The sequence below is a fragment of the Rutidosis leptorrhynchoides genome, chromosome 9 (assembly GCF_046630445.1).
Source record: "Rutidosis leptorrhynchoides isolate AG116_Rl617_1_P2 chromosome 9, CSIRO_AGI_Rlap_v1, whole genome shotgun sequence".
NCBI classification, from domain to species: Eukaryota; Viridiplantae; Streptophyta; class Magnoliopsida; order Asterales; family Asteraceae; genus Rutidosis; species Rutidosis leptorrhynchoides.
Window position 1 is genome coordinate 266,147,487 of NC_092341.1, and position 14,100 is coordinate 266,161,586.

The window sequence follows — 14,100 nt, forward strand, 5'->3', positions numbered from 1 at the left end:
AGCCCATTTGTTACTAGTAACTTATTAAGGCTTAACTTAGATTAATTAGTGAATGGAATCTAGTTACATGTATACTTACACCATATTCCCACACCATTTAACTTTAATACCATTTTGAGCTTACACCATTCTCTAATACTTGAAATTTGGCCTTTGACCTTGCTTCTTTTGTCACCCTTTTGGCCGTGAGCTTTCATGGGAGAGAGGGATTCATTTTCAAATTTTTTTTGTTAACTTATAAGCTAGTATACTTCATTCCATTTACACACACTTACTTGCATTTTCATTTCACTCATCTTTTCTCTCTACTTTGTAAGTAACAAGCTTCATATTTCTTTTCTTTTTCCTTCACAAAACCGCCACCATCATCATTAAATTACTTGTCTTTGTTTGTTGTTTAATTACTTGTTGTTGTTTGTTTTTGTTAAAGATCAAGTTTTCTAACTTGTATCTTCATGTAATCTTGGTTATTTCCATCTTTTGTTTGATGAAGAACCAAGAACAAGAATCTAAACTTACTATTTTATGGTTCTACATTTAAATGTTTTCAAGATTTAAAGTTCATAAGTTTTAAAATCCTACTTATGTTCATGTTAGTAAACTTGAGGTTTACTTTCTTAAAGATCAAAGCCTTGGCTTGAATCTTTCTAAGTATGAACAACCATGAACTTATTACTTGTAGAATTAGTTTATCTCTTCATTTTACTGTGATGACCCGGGAATTTTCGAACAAATTTAAACTTAATCTTTATATGTTTCGACACGATAAGCAAAGTCTGTAATGTTGAGACTCAAAAATTTTAGAACTGTGTTCATGTATTCTGTTACCCTTCGACTATTCCCGACGATTCACGAACAACGTTGTATAAATAAAAATGTATGTATATATATATATATATATAAATAATTATATATGTAAATAATTATATTAAATATATTAATGAACTGCTAAGTAATTGAGTTTTTATGAAAGATAACTTTAAATAACTAAATCTTGATATTTCGAATATATATATATATATATATATATATATATATATATATATATATATATATATATATATATATATATATATATATATATATATAGAGTATAAGGTATATAAATGGATCAATTATAATTTGCCAATGTTTTCAAAATATTAAAGGTATAGTGTATACTTTGAGGTTAATTGTTTAATATATATAAGTAATTATCTGCTTAACATTTAAAACATAATTGTATATATATATATATATATATATACGTGTATATAAATATGAATCTATATATGGTTTGTAGTAAAAATTATACTGTAATATATAAAATATATAAACATTAAACATTCAATGAAAGATATCACATATTATAATTATTAAATATTACACAATTAATGATATGTATTATCAATATATTTAATAATTGTAAGATAAGAATATAGTAGTTATAGTAACATTATTATTACATTCATTATTATTATTAATACTAATACTAATGTTAATGTTAATATAAATAATAATATCAATATTAAATGTAACATTATAAATAATATATAGATATGAAATTAAAAACAATTAATTTGTTATGTCATTATGACCAAGTTATTATTGTTATCATTCGTAATATTATTAATATAATATTAATATCATTATTATGATTATTACTTATTATTATCATTAATATAATTATTAATATTATCATTAAAATTACTATATTTTCATTATGACAAAAAAAGCATTGAAGCTAATATTGATATGGAACAACCTATTATTACTATTAATAATAATAATATTATTATTAAATATTATTAAAATTAATATTACTCTTATTATTAGGTATTAATTGAATATTATTATTAATAATATTATTATTATTATCTCTATTATTATTACTAAATTATTAATTGTACATTATTTACGAATCTATATTGGAACTGATATAATCAGATAGGAACAAAGAGTTGTTATCTATCAAAATCATCTAATTGTACGAATCCCTTCAATCACTGTCTGTATTTTTTTATCTATTTTTTTTATCGGAATAAATCCTCCTGAGTGGATTTCACGTCCTTATTGTCTGATTTCTGTTATCAATCGACCTCAAGTAATCACTTCATGTTTCTACAGCAATTATCTATCACTTTATGTATAAACACACACTGCAAGGCGAATTAAAAAGAAGAAAATATTTAAAATAATTAAATCGTTCTCTGTTCTTCATACTTTTAGGCCAAAATTCGAATTCAAGTGTAATTTCAAAATTCACAAATGTAGAGTTGTTCTAAAACATGTCGTGAATGTTTATGTACAATCTCATTTTCCAATTCTTCAAAACGAGAACGAATTTGGCGAGTCAAAGTTTGGGTTAAAAAAGTCAACTAATGTTCTTTGATTAAATTCAAATTTTCTGTTAAAACTCAAGGGAAATTGAAGATTGAGAAAGCTTAAAGGAGTGATTTACAACACCTTTTATTTTATAACCATCTTCTAAACATGTCCAGATTTCGAAATCACCATTTGAGTTACTTGTTTTAATTTCAATCGAACAGATGCTGCTGTTCTTAAAATTTGTATCGTATCTGTTAATTTAAAAATCAATAATACGCTTGTTTAGGTTTCAAATCCAGGTCGTAATTCAAACCTTTAAGAAATGTATGAATTTGTTTTGGTCTTTGTCGATTTGAGGTTGAAGAAGAAGAATTGCACAGAAAATAGTTTAAATATAAATGGGTGTCGAAATAATTCAGAGAAGCAGAATGGTTGGGATGGTTGGAGGGTGATGTTGGTGTTCGAGATGTCGGGGGTTCGAGTCCCTCATGGGGCAGTGTATTTTTTTTAGCCGAATTACTTGAAGGTAGCTTCACTTTATTTATTTATTTATTATTATTATTATTATTATTATTATTATTATTATTATTATTATTATTATTATTATTATTATTATTATTATTATTATTATTATTATTATTATTATTATTATTATTATTATTATTATGTGTATTAATGAGTATTGTTATTTTTATGATTATTAATATTATGAATGTTAGAACTATAATTATTATTACTAAAATTATAATTATAATTATAAGTATTAAAGACATTATTAGCAGTAGTATATTTTTTTATCATTTAAGTATTATTATTATTTAGTATTATTATTATTATTATTATCATTATTGATTAAGTATTATGGTATTATTCAATATTACCAATATTATTATTATTAACATGGTTATTAAAAGTTAGTATCACTAATATAGTTTATGAAAAATATCACTACTAATATTATTTTTAAGAAGTATTATTCTATAAGGAGTATTATTATAAATTATTAGTATTTTCGTAAATATTAACATTATTATCATTTTTAGAACCATTATTAGTAACATAAGTATATTAGTAATATTACTATCATTATTTTTATAACTTCTAGTATTAACTAAGTATAAATAGAATTACGATTTTTATAAACAAATATATATATATATATATATATATATATATATATATATATATATATATATATATAGATAAAAAAGGTATTTAATACATATAACATCACAGAATTTATATTTTTTGTATACACAATGAATATATGAAACCTATATATATGATATTAATATAAAAAAATGATATAACTAATAAAGTTATAGTTCGATTACAATTATGTGTGTTAATACCTATATGAATGATATAGGTTCGTGAATCCGAGGCCAACCCTGCATTGTTCGATATAGTCATATGTATTTTTACTACAAAATACATTAGGTGAGTTTCATTTGCTCCCCTTTTACTCTTTACATTTTTTAGGCTGAGAATACATGCAAATATTTTATTAACTGTTTTACAATAATTATATGCGTGAGTTTCATTTGCCTTTTTACCCTTTATATTTTTGGGCTGAGAATACATGCGCAATTTTTATAACCGTTTTACGAAATAGACACAAGTAATTGAAACTACATTATATGGTTGAATGATCGAAATCGAATATGCCCCTTTTAGTCTGGTAATCTAAGAATTAGGGAACAGACACCCTAATTGACGCGAATCCTAAAAATAGATCTATCGGGCCCAACAAGCCCCATCCAAAGTACCGGATGCTTTAGTACTTCAAAATTTATATCATGTCCGAAGGAGGATCCCGGAATGATGGAGATATTCTTAATGCATATTGTGAATGTCGGTTACCAGGTGTTCAATCCATATGAATGAAATTTTTGTCTCTATGCATGGGACGTATGTTTATGAGAAATGGAAATATGAAATCTTGTGGTCTATTAAAATTATGAAATGATTATTTTTGTTAAACTAATGAACTCACCAACCTTTTGGTTGACACTTGAAAGCATGTTTATTCTCAGGTATGAAAGAAATCTTCCGCTGTGCATTTGCTCATTTTAGAGATATTACTTGGAGTCATTCATGACATATTTCAAAAGACGTTGCATGCGAGTCGTCGCGTTCATCAAGATTATTATTAAGTCAATTATAGTTAGATATATTATGAAATGGTATGCCTGCCGTCAACTTTTGATGTAATGAAAGATTGTCTTTTCAAAAACGAATGCAATGTTTGTAAAATGTATCATATAGAGGTCAAGTACCTCACGATGTAATCAACTGTTGTGAATCGTTTATAATCGATATTGACTTCGTCCGGATGGATTAGGACGGGTCCTTTCAGTTGGTATCAGAGCGGTGGTCTTAGCGAACCAGGTCTGCATTAGTGTGTCTAACTGATAAGTCGTTAGGATGCTTTAGTGAGTCTGGACTTCGACCGTGTCTGCATGTCAAAAGTTTTGCTTATCATTTCGTGTCAAAAATTACCTACTTATCATCCTTAGGAAATTACCTGCTTATCATTCCTAGTCTAGACACGTTTTACTGCATTGACTGCATGAATAGTGTATAGACAAAATTCATATATTAGCGTATCTGTTATTGTTACCTTTGCCTGACAGCTTCCCTAGATTCCTCTGTAACTTATGGGATTTTAGTATTATATATGCATATGGAAATTATGTATTATAGGGTACTAATCTACATCATATAATCTATTTTTTATTGAAAATCCTTCATCTGATCGTACGAGATGAATCCCTCAACCAGTTCGAGTCCCTCAGATTTCGATAGCCATTCCGATAGTTATCCCGACAGTTATTCCAACATGGATATTCACCTAAACTCTGAAAGCGGTGTCACCAGAATGAATCAACCAATCAGCCATCCCCAATTCATCTGATGGTTTCGTAGTCAACTTAATCAATGGAGACGCAAAAACGGCGATCCTTTCCACTAACCAAATTTCCCTCTTGGCGAAGAACCTGAAGTACTTACCGGCGAACATGTTCGTAACACCATTTTCTCTCTCATTTCCAGAGTATCTCGCCACGACTATATCATAAGCCAGATTCAAAACCTTATTCATTTGCTCGTTCATACCGACAATCATCCCGGAGTAATAAAGTCAATGAGTTTCACGCCCGAGTTGTAGCCTTGGAAAATATGGTGCAAAATGTACCAGCTTTAACAACATCAACGGGATCAACTGTACCACCAGCGACAACACAAACCACAACAACACACGCCTTAACATCTCATTCTGTACCTCAAGTATAATCATCGTTCTACGAATCGTTTTACATCATTTATCTTCGTTCGACATGGCGATTATGTAATCTCTAATGTTTTAGCGATTATATATTCTTGTTCTAACGGTAAATCAAATGAGTTTAATATCATATTGACTCATTAAATCCATGATTACAACTGAAGAAAATATATATGTATATATATTTTCATAAAAATTGTAATTAAAAATTCTTTCATATAAACTGTTAATGATGAAAATATTTTAACAGGTAGGTAATACCAGAGGAATATTTAGATTTCACATTAATAAGTTACACTGTACATTCTTCGAATTTGATTCAATGATCATTTACTATCCTATTTACAACCACCGATATACGTATCCGTTCACCAAAGAATAACTATTTTCATTCAAATTCAATTTCATATTTGGATTTTGACCTATCAGAATCCAACAAGTGGCATAATGAAGAAATAATGGACACAATAAAAATTGATTAGAAACAGACTAATTAACAATATGAAATTTTTTTAAGAAACCACACTAACAAGATCCTAGCTAACTGTTCCTAGCTAACTGTTAATTCCGTATTACATTTTATTTTATCGCAATTCATTTTTCGCAATTTAATTATCGCAATTTATTTATCGCATTTTATTTATCGCAATTTATATTCTCGCAATTTTATTTATCGTCATTTAATTTCTGTTATTTATTTTACGCACTCTAAATATCGGGACACGTATACAAGGTTTTGACATATCATATCGACCCATCTATATATATTATTTGGAATAACCATAGACACTCTATATGCAGTAATGCGGGAGTTAGCTATACAGGGTTGAGGTTGATTCTACAATAATATATATAGTTTGAGTTGTGATCGAGTCTGAGACGTATACGGGTCACGACACGTATTAATTAATTTGAATATTATATATTAAAATATATATGAATTATTGGACTGTTAATCGTGGATTATCGACTGTGGACTAATAACATTGGACAATTAAAATGAATTAACATATTGATTATAACATATGAAACTAAACATTTCTTCAAGTTGCCACTTGATCTCATCTAAAACCTCATTTGTATCTTGACGATTACAATCTGCGTCCAAACCTTTTGTAATTCTTGAAAACACCTCAATCGAGAGGATGAACCAACCGCATTTCATCTACGGAAGAAAAGATTGATGCATATAACTTTTAACCTGAGAAACTCTCGGCAACTGAGTAAACGTTTAAAACGTAGCTATGCTAATTTCTTAGTGTTATTATTACCCAAAATAACTTTGCAATCCCTTTCCAAATTAGCAAATTTTGTCACATCTCCAGCAAGTCAACTTTGACTTTTCATTCGAAACAACCTTATTATAACTTTGATTTATATGTATACTCTTTTATTGTTACCGGGGAACCTTTTATTATATTCCACCATATTACCAGTAGATGTACCAGCAACCTCGTCGCTCCTTGGTTTAAATCTCTCCGACAAATCCCTAAATTTATCTATTGAAGTCTCATCATGCACTCATCCGTACCTTGTAACGAGAATTGCCGTACTAAATACCGAGAATCAGCAATCAGTATTTTGAAATCTCGCAGTATGTCTATATCAACAGTTATATGTAAGCATATAACATTTATCTCTTAGAATTATGATCTTCCATTCTGAAATTCTGAAAAAACACCCAGTCTACAAATCAATGCCACAAATTCTGAAAAGCTGAATACAGCAGCACAAACTGTACACGACCTTAATTGTCGAAAGTTTGATGATAAAGAATGGAGTATTGGAAACACTCAATAGAAAATTTAGTACCGAAAAGCGGATTATGCGAAACTATGAAGGAAGCCGTGGACAAATCACAAAGAATAAGTTTGACTTCAAAGAATCCAAATGATTCTGTTTCTGATAAAATCTTTAGCGAACGCCTTGCTTCTGAATCTAAACCCTTGCGGATAATCTTCTCTATCATCCTTCGATATTAGAAATTCCAAGATAACATCGAATCTTTCATTATAAATATCCTCAATATTTCTGAAGATATCTTCATAAATATTCTCGTCCGATATTAATTATCTCTTCATGCTATCAGTGTTACATCATATAGAAACTGTTAGTTCTATATTCTGTAAACTTTCGAGCTTAAAATATGAATGTTATTGAAGTAATGTTGGGAACTGATGCATGAGTTAGTATAATATAATGACACTTGATCAACGTGATTATATTACAGTAAGTCATGCTGAGTTTCTAAATGGGACATGATGATTCACAGATTATAACGTCATCATGTGCCATGTTACACGACTCTTACATTTTATCTGATATATAAACTGTAGTGACCCGAACTTTTCCATGTTTATATATATTAATTGAGATTGATATTTACATGATTAAATGTTTCCAACATGTTAAGCAATCAAACTTGTTAAGACTTGATTAATTGAAATATGTTTCATATAGACAATTGACCACCCAAGTTGACCGGTGATTCACGAACGTTAAAACTTGTAAAAAAACTATATGATGACATATATATGGTTATATATATAGTTAACATGATATTATGATAAGTAAACATATCATTAATTATATTAACAATGAACTACATATGTAAAAACAAGACTACTAACTTAATGATTTTGAAACGAGACATATATGTAACGTTTATCGTTGTAACGACATTTAATGTATATATATCATATTAAGAGATATTCGTACATCATATTATCATGATAATATAATAATTTAAAATCTCTTTTGATATTATAAACATTGGGTTAACAACATTTAACAAGATCGTTAACCTAAAGGTTTCAAAACAACACTTACATGTAACGACTAACGATGACTTAACGACTCAGTTAAAATGTATATACATGTAGTGTTTTAATATGTATTTATACACTTTTGAAAGACTTCAATACACTTATCAAAATACTTCTACTTAACAAAAATGCTTACAATTACATTCTCGTTCAGTTTCATCAACAATTCTACTCGTATGCACCCGTATTCGTACTCGTACAATACACAGCTTTTAGATGTATGTACTATTGGTATATACACTCCAATGATCAGCTCTTAGCAGCCCATGTGAGTCACCTAACACATGTGGGAACCATCATTTGGCAACTAGCATGAAATATCTCATAAGATTACAAAAATATGAGTAATCATTCATGACTTATTTACATGAAAACAAAATTACATATCCTTTATATCTAATCCATACACCAACGACCAAAAACACCTACAAACACTTTCATTCTTCAATTTTCTTCATCTAATTGAACTCTCTCAAGTTCTATCTTCAAGTTCTAAGTGTTCTTCATAAATTCCAAAAGTTCTAGTTTCATAAAATCAAGAATACTTTCAAGTTTGCTAGCTCACTTCCAATCTTGTAAGGTGATCATCCAACCTCAAGAAATCTTTGTTTCTTACAGTAGGTTATCATTCTAATACAAGGTAATAATCATATTCAAACTTTGTTTCAATTTCTATAACTATAACAATCTTATTTCAAGTGATGATCTTACTTGAACTTGTTTTCGTGTCAAGATTTTGCTTCAAGAACTTTGAGCCATCCAAGGATCCATTGAAGCTAGATCCATTTTTCTCTTTTCCAGTAGGTTCATCCAAGGAACTTAAGGTAGTAATGATGTTCATAACATCATTCGATTCATACATATAAAGCTATCTTATTCGAAGATTTAAACTTGTAATCACTAGAACATAGTTTAGTTAATTCTAAACTTGTTCGCAAACAAAAGTTAATCCTTCTAACTTGACTTTTAAAATCAACTAAACACATGTTATATATCTATATGATATGCTAACTTAATGATTTAAAACCTGGAAACACGAAAAACACCGTAAAACCGGATTTACGCCGTCGTAGTAACACCGCGGGCTGTTTTGGGTTAGTTAATTAAAAACTATGATAAACTTTGATTTAAAAGTTGTTATTCTGAGAAAATGATTTTTATTATGAACATGAAACTATATCCAAAAATTATGGTTAAACTCAAAGTGGAAGTATGTTTTCTAAAATGGTCATCTAGACGTCGTTCTTTCGACTGAAATGACTACCTTTACAAAAACGACTTGTAACTTATTTTTCCGACTAGAAACCTATACTTTTTTTGTTTAGATTCGTAAAATAGAGTTCAATATGAAACCATAGCAATTTGATTCACTCAAAACGGATTTAAAATGAAGAAGTTATGGGTAAAACAAGATTGGATAATTTTTCTCATTTTAGCTACGTGAAAATTGGTAACAAATCTATTCCAACCATAACTTAATCAACTTGTATTATATATTATGTAATCTTGAGATACCATAGACACGTATACAATGTTTCGACCTATCATGTCGACACATCTATATATATTTCGGAACAACCATAGACACTCTATATGTGAATGTTGGAGTTAGCTATACAGGGTTGAGGTTGATTCCAAAATATATATAGTTTGAGTTGTGATCAATACTGAGATACGTATACACTGGGTCGTGGATTGATTCAAGATAATATTTATCGATTTATTTCTGTACATCTAACTGTGAACAACTAGTTATAGGTTACTAACGAGGACAGCTGACTTAATAAACTTAAAACATCAAAATATATTAAAAGTGTTGTAAATATATTTTGAACATACTTTAATATATATGTATATATTGTTATAGGTTCGTGAATCAACAGTGGCCAAGTCTTACTTCCCGACGAAGTAAAAATCTGTGAAAGTGAGTTATAGTCCCACTTTTAAAATCTAATATTTTTGGGATGAGAATACATGCAGGTTTTATAAATGATTTACAAAATAGACACAAGTACGTGAAACTACATTCTATGGTTGAATTATCGAAATCGAATATGCCCCTTTTTATTAAGTCTGGTAATCTAAGAATTAGGGAACAGACACCCTAATTGACGCGAATCCTAAAGATAGATCTATTGGGCCTAACAAACCCCATCCAAAGTACCGGATGCTTTAGTACTTCGAAATTTATATCATATCCGAAGGGTGTCCCGGAATGATGGGGATATTCTTATATATGCATCTTGTTATTGTCGGTTACCAGGTGTTCACCATATGAATGATTTTTATCTCTATGTATGGGATGTGTATTGAAATATGAAATCTTGTGGTCTATTGTTACGATTTGATATATATAGGTTAAACCTATAACTCACCAACATTTTTGTTGACGTTTAAAGCATGTTTATTCTCAGGTGAATATTAAGAGCTTCCGCTGTTGCATACTAAAATAAGGACAAGATTTGGAGTCCATGTTTGTATGATATTATGTAAAAACTGCATTCAAGAAACTGATTTCGATGTAACATATTTGTATTGTAAACCATTATGTAATGGTCGTGTGTAAACAGGATATTTTAGATTATCATTATTTGATAATCTACGTAAAGCTTTTTAAACCTTTATTTATGAAATAAAGGTTATGGTTTGTTTTAAAAATGAATGCAGTCTTTGAAAAACGTCTCATATAGAGGTCAAAACCTCGCAACGAAATCAATTAATATGGAACGTTTTTAATCAATAAGAACGGGACATTTCAGTTGGTATCCGAGCGTTGGTCTTAGAGAACCAGAAAATTTGCATTAGTGTGTCTTATCGAGTTTGTTAGGATGCATTAGTGAGTCTGGACTTCGACCGTGTTTTCTTTAAAAATGATTGCTTAACATTTTTGTTGGAAACTATATATTTTTAACATATGAATATTATGTGATATATTAATCTCTTAACGTGTTTGATATTATGTGATAGATGTCTACCTCTAGAACAAGTCCCATTGACTCACCTAATAATAATGAAGAGTCAAATGTAAATTGGAATGATTTGTGGACTGATTCACAAGTTCCCGAAGAGGAACCGGAAGAAGAGTCGGAACCGGAAGAAGAATCGGAACCGGAAGAAGAATCGGAACCGGATGAAGAAATAGAACCGGTGGGGGAAATAATAAAACGGTTAAGTAAAAGAAAATCCTCAACCAACCGACCAAAGTTAATTATGGTCAATGGTGTTTCCGCCAAGGAAGCAAAATATTGGGAGGATTACCAATTCTCCGATGAATCGGATTCCGACGAGAATTCCGATGATGTTATAGAAATTACCCCAACTGAATTTAAAAAGGCAAAAGAAAATAATAAGGGAAAGGGCATAAAAATAGAGAAATCTAATTCCAACCCCGATGAACTTTATATGTATCGTCAACCCCCGAAGTCCTTAAGTTGTAACAATGACCCGGGAACCTCTAAACCACCAGGTTTTTCTAAACCAATGTGGACAACGACGGCTCATATTAGGGGAACATCATATATCCCTAGAAACTTGGCAAAACGAACCAAAACCAAAGAAGAAGAAACGAGCGAGTCGGAATAAGATAGTTGTATTCGTGTGGTGTAATATATGTAATATAGTGTTCTTATGCTTTATGATATATGTAAAAATTGCTTGTATTAATAAGTATTTTTTTATGAATCTAACTCTTGTCTATTTTACAGTTTAAAAACACAAAATGGATAGACAACCCAATATTTTAAGAGACCTACCCGGAGACATGATTGATGAAATCTTGTCTAGAGTCGGCCAGAATTCTTCGGCACAACTATTTAAGGCGAGATCAGTTTGTAAGACATTCGAAGAACATTCCAAGAATGTCTTGGTTTATAAGAGAATTTCGTTTGAAAGATGGGGGATATCACATTGGGAAACCCATAAGTTACGATGTGTTTACTTTGACGCATATATTGCGGGGAACCCAAATGCTATTTTACGCAACGGGTTAAGAAATTATTTTGACTCAATATATCCGAATATTGGACTTCGTGATTTAGAAAAAGCGGCTAACATGCAACATAAAGAAGCATGTTATGCTTACGGATTAGTAATGTTCGCTTCTCACCAAAGTGAGAACAAGAACATCGGGCTACAACTATTAAACAAAACGTTTCCACAAGTGACGGAGTCGGTAATTGGGGTAAGAAATGAGGTTTTTAGATTATTACGGGACTGTTGGACATTACGTAACCCTCGTCCCTTTGATGACGTTACAACACGATGTCTTATCAACGGCCATAACGGTTATGTTGCACAAGACCAAGGATGGGAAGTAGTCCTAGTAAAACCAGAATGCATGACTTGTTTCTGGACGTATGAATTACGTGTCTTTATTGCCTTTGCCGAACGACTTGTGTACTAGCTAGAATTGTCTTCACAACTATCTTGTATCAAAGTTATTGTGTGCTATATTTCATGCTTTATGTAAAATAAGCGGTATTGTAAGTTTGTAAAATATTGTATAAAAGTTTGAACGCGAAATATTATTACAATCAGTTTTTCATATAGAATTGTAGTAGTTGAATTGTATATTAGCTACTAAGTATGAACTTAACGGGTAGGTACTACCCGAATTTAAACTTATAAAACGCTAATATGAAGAAAAAGCTTTTATAAATGAGTTCATATTATGCTACGAAATACTATTAACTACTCTTAATATTCTGTATGATTAACTTGTTCCATTTAACTATTTTGAAGGAAATGGCACCGACTACTCGACACACCGTGAATATGAATGAAGAGGAATTCCGTACTTTTCTAGCTTCAAACATAGCCGCAGTACAGGCTGCGCTACATACCAACAATAACCTTGGATCTAGCAGTACAGGAAATCGTGTAGGATGCACCTACAAAGAATTCACTGCCTGCAAACCTTTGGAATTTGATGGAACCGAAGGACCGATCGGATTGAAACGGTGGACCGAGAAGGTTGAATCGGTGTTTGCCATAAGTAAGTGTACTGAAGAGGACAAAGTGAAGTACGCTACGCATACCTTCACAGGTTCTGCGTTAACATGGTGGAATACCTATCTAGAGCAAGTGGGACAAGATGATGCGTACGCACTACCGTGGTCAGCATTCAAGCACTTGATGAACGAGAAGTACCGTCCCAGAACCGAGGTCAATAAGCTCAAGACAGAACTTAGAGGGTTACGAACCCAAGGATTTGATATTACCACGTACGAAAGACGATTCACAGAATTGTGCCTATTGTGTCCGGGAGCATTCGAAGATGAGGAAGAGAAGATCGACGCATTTGTGAAAGGATTACCGGAAAGAATCCAAGAAGATATAAGTTCACACGAGCCCGCCTCCATACAACAGGCATGTAGAATGGCTCACAAACTAGTGAACCAGATTGAAGAAAGAATTAAAGAACAGACTGCTGAAGAGGCCAATGTGAAGCAAGTCAAAAGAAAGTGGGAGGAAAACGGTGATAAGAATCACCAATACAACAACAACAGCAATTACAACAATAATCGCAACAATTATCCCAACAATCGCAACATCAATCGCAACTACAACAAACGGCCCAACAACAACAACAACAACAACAACAACAACAGCAACTACAACAATCATCCCAACAACAATAATAACCGCAACAACAACAACAATCAGAAGCAACTATGCCAAAGG